The sequence below is a fragment of the Lycium ferocissimum genome, chromosome 3 (assembly GCF_029784015.1).
Source record: "Lycium ferocissimum isolate CSIRO_LF1 chromosome 3, AGI_CSIRO_Lferr_CH_V1, whole genome shotgun sequence".
In the NCBI taxonomy this organism is placed as follows: domain Eukaryota; kingdom Viridiplantae; phylum Streptophyta; class Magnoliopsida; order Solanales; family Solanaceae; genus Lycium; species Lycium ferocissimum.
In genome coordinates this window covers 2402100-2406072 of record NC_081344.1, presented here as the reverse complement: position 1 = coordinate 2406072, position 3973 = coordinate 2402100, and the positions used below count along the sequence as shown (strand labels likewise).

At 37.3% G+C, this 3973-nt stretch overlaps 1 long non-coding RNA gene across 1 annotated transcript; it reads left to right on the top strand.

Annotated features, from left to right (window-relative positions):
- The first annotated feature begins 2360 nt into the window (after window positions 1-2360).
- Window positions 2361-2873, top strand: LOC132050826 (uncharacterized). Its single transcript, XR_009413507.1, has 2 exons — window positions 2361-2514; window positions 2659-2873. It is a non-coding gene; the product is annotated as an uncharacterized LOC132050826 (long non-coding RNA).
- The last annotated feature ends 1100 nt before the right edge of the window (window positions 2874-3973 follow it).

Sequence of the window (3973 nt, the reverse complement as noted above, 5' to 3'; positions counted from 1 at the left end):
TTTTTTAACAACTAATTTTTTTTTTCCTTCTTTGCAGGTTGAGCCTTGTTTCTACCATAAAGGTGTGCTTCTGTTTTGTTAGATTTTTCTTGTTTCTTTTTTTTTGCATAAAAAACTCAGGGCAATTTTCAAATTGCTGTTGCTTGCTTGTTTAGATTCTGGTTCGTACTAGTGTCCTAGCATTATATTTTTATTTTACTAGATGAGCTTCATCTTAAACACAATACTTTCCAAGGTGTCGGTAATTCTTATTCTGGTAAAGTAACCCAAGGTCTTTTAAACTTATACTGAAATTCCAGGTGCCCGATGCTGTTACCTTCTTCTCTCTAGTCTTCTCTGCTTTTGAAGAAGATGACTTTCGCATCATAATCTGATGGTCTCTGCCCATAAATGCGATGATCTTGCACCATGATATTTGAAAATCATAACGCAAAGGCTAGGGGTCCTATGCAGCCACCGCTGTCAGGGACCACAGGACATCTCTGGAGGAGCTGTCCTTCCGTCCTTCTGACAACAACCATTACTTTTGTCCATGATAATTTCTGTCATACTGTTGTATTATCGTGGAGATGGAGAGGATTTTGCAGTGGCCCCTAATTTTTTCTCTCGGACCTGCCCCTTCCCGTGCCACAATTGAAAGACAATAAATATGACTAAGTAGCTGTACACCTCTCTGTCACTATTAGTTCCTTAATTTCTGATTCATATGCCTGAGAAAGAGTATCAAGATCTTTAAAAGATGAAAACCTATCTGCTGGTGGTGATGATGGATCCAATTTGCTCACTTTTTACCCTTGTTATCCCATGTTATGTGACACTATTATTTTTGTCAAGCATTTGAGTTTTTAACAACAAGGGGTGAATATATGGGAAGTGAAATATATAGGCGTGGATTGAGGACCAAGGCAGTAGTTATTTAATCCCTTCTATGGGAATCAATCTTTAATTTTATCCTTATCAAACCCTATCGCATTGGAACATATTTGCTCCTTCATTATGTAAGATTAAGTCTTATTTTCATTGCCGTTTTAACATGCATCTTTCCTTAATCTTCTGCAGGACCGAGCAAGTGAGATATACAAAAGGTTGGAAGACCAAAGTGTACGAGAGGAAGGAATCTGGAGAGCCTTGGTGGCTGCTTGTATTTACATTGCGTGTCGGCAAGAAGGCAAGCACGTACTGTAAGGTATTTGCCATGATATATCTGATTATGCAGATAAATGGTTTAGTCCTCATTATAAACTTCTCTGAACCTTTGGGTGTTAACTAGAAATATGCTCAATCGCCAATGGACCTACAAAGAAGGATATTGGCCGAGCAAAAGAATTCATTGTGAAACAACTGAAGGTTGAAATGGGAGAATCAATGGAGATGGGGACTATACATGCTGGAGACTATCTGGTGAGTGAGACCAACTGTTGTGGTCTGCTCCTCTTTAATAATGCCTTCAATACAATATAAATGTTTGTGTATTATCTGACATGGACCATGCATGAATGTCAGAGACGTTTCTCATTCTAACATTGGTATGAACCATGAAGAGATTAAGGCTGTCAAGAAACGGTCAAGAAGTCAGAAGAGTTTGATATAAGGTACAGAAGTATTTTGGTTGCAGTTTATTGTTTAATCAAGTTCTCAAGGTATTAACTATCAGTGCCTTAGCCACTAGTAATAATTAGTTAAGTCAACTGTTGATATGAATGTTCAGTTTCTAAGTGAAAACCCGTTTTCTGCAGCAGGACAAGAATGGTCCTGTTTCACATGAGTGCCTCTTTTAATTTTGACAATGGCAAATTGCATTCCCTTCTGGATTTTTAGAGAACAAGTTTTGAAATAAATGAAAACTGCTGGTGGGTCTTGCATAATTCATAGAGGCTTTTGTTATGTGAGTTCAAGATTCAGTGTTGAACTTCTTCCACTCTTTCCAATACCTCTAAAACAATGCTTAACTCTTTATCTTTAATGGGAAAGATATGCAAAGGCTCCCTAAGGCTTTCTGGTGAGAAAATTGGAGCTCTAAACAGCTGATTGCAAAAAAGAAACATGAGGGAAAATGGGTGTCATCACTTAGATCACTAGCCAAAGGCTTCTATGTGCCTATCTCATTGCTTAAATAACAACATAAATGTTTATTCCTTATTTTGCAGGAGGAGTCCTATATCAATTGCTGCAGCAATAATATACATGCTAACACAGCTTACGGATGCAAAGAAACCACTGCGGTTTGGGCATTTACCTTCTTTTTATGGTTGTGCAAGAAACAATGATGATCTGGATATGCTGAAGATGCTTTCTAGATATATAAATATTTGCTGTTTATTCTAACCCTGTATATGTAGTTTGACTGATGTTGTACATGCAGATATCTCAATTGCAACCACAGTTGCAGAAGGGACTATCAAGAATGCATACAAGGATCTCTATCCCCATGCTTCCAAAATAATACCTGAATGGTATCTCAAGGATAAGGACATTAAGAGCCTGTGCAGTCCCAAGGCTTAGAAGCTCTATTTAGTTTCACTACAGTAGCCGTTGCTCTAGCTAATTGTCCGCCCTTTCCAAGTGTGATTTCTATGTTATGTATGACCACGTGTAAGGGCCTTTAAGTTGAAGGACCTTAGGCCTGTGCAGTCCCAAGGTGTAGAAGTTCAGTTTTAGTTTTAGCGCAGTATACGAATCTGCTGGCCTAAATCTTCAAGAAGTGCCCAGAATAGAGAAAACATCAGATATTGAAGTTATAAGGTCACTGTAGTAACATGTACCCTGAGTAATCAGATTTTTTTCATTTACACTTTTGTTCCCTCCCCACGATACAGATAGGCTAATTAATTTCATAATTTATTTGATATATTATGCGGCGTTTGTTTCTCCAATTTCTAAGGTTATCCTTGTCATTGGCAATATTCGCTTCCTATCTGTTTGGGAACCGAGAAATCTTGAAGCCATGGTTTAAGACTCAGAGTTTTGGGTTAAAAGTGTCCCTTGTCTATGAAAGTAGGTCTATTTTGGTCCCTCAAATATTATCCTGAGCATATTTGATCCCTTATCTATGGGAGTAGGTTTATTTTAGTCCCTTAAATAGGTTTATTTTAGTCCCTTAAATATAACGTCCTTAAATATAAAGTTAAGCATATTTAATCCCTTAACCGCTAAAGTGGGGCAATTTTGGATCTCCTAATAGAACCCGTTTAAAAAGTAGCGGTGTTAAATCCATGTGACACACACTTGTCAGAGGTTAAATCCATCGGATAAAAATATTAACTTTATTCGCCTTTCTCCCCAACTTCTTATGAAAAAACATTTCATCGGAAAAAGCTCTAGCCCTCTCTGTAGGAAGCTTCAATTGGCTGGAAGAAGAAGAAGCTGATTCTTTAAAACAGGCAGAAACTTTATCTAATATATTGAAATTTGCATTCACATGCTTCCGGAAAAAATTGGAGCGGTTCCACCAATTAAGATAATTTATAACAGTTGTTAAAAAGAATTTTGTTGTAAATACTCTTTAGGTGTAATTTCACCATTAAGTGTAGTAACACCACACATCCACTGCCTCCTCATTCATCTCCCACAACCCCCTAATCTTCCCCACCTTCTTAAGGGTAAATGTCATGTTTATGACACTTTTTCATGTTACTCAATATAGCCATATAAATAGAGGCATTGAGAATGATGTTAGACACATTTGAATATACTTGGTTACTTGGATAAAATAAGAAATTCTCTCTCTGCGCTGTTTATTGTTCTTTGCTGAATCTTTTGATATATTGTCTGCTCTTTTAGATTGATTTTACAACACGTTATCAGCACGAATGCTAGTCTTTGCGCATCAAGAACCGATGGTAGCCTGCTAACACATAAAATATATGTGGTGTAAGTTAAATTTCAATTCCTTCTGTCCACAGGGTATATGATTAAGTACCGACTTCTTGTTTGCACAGAATTTTGTTGTTCTGCAACTACCGACCTAGCTATT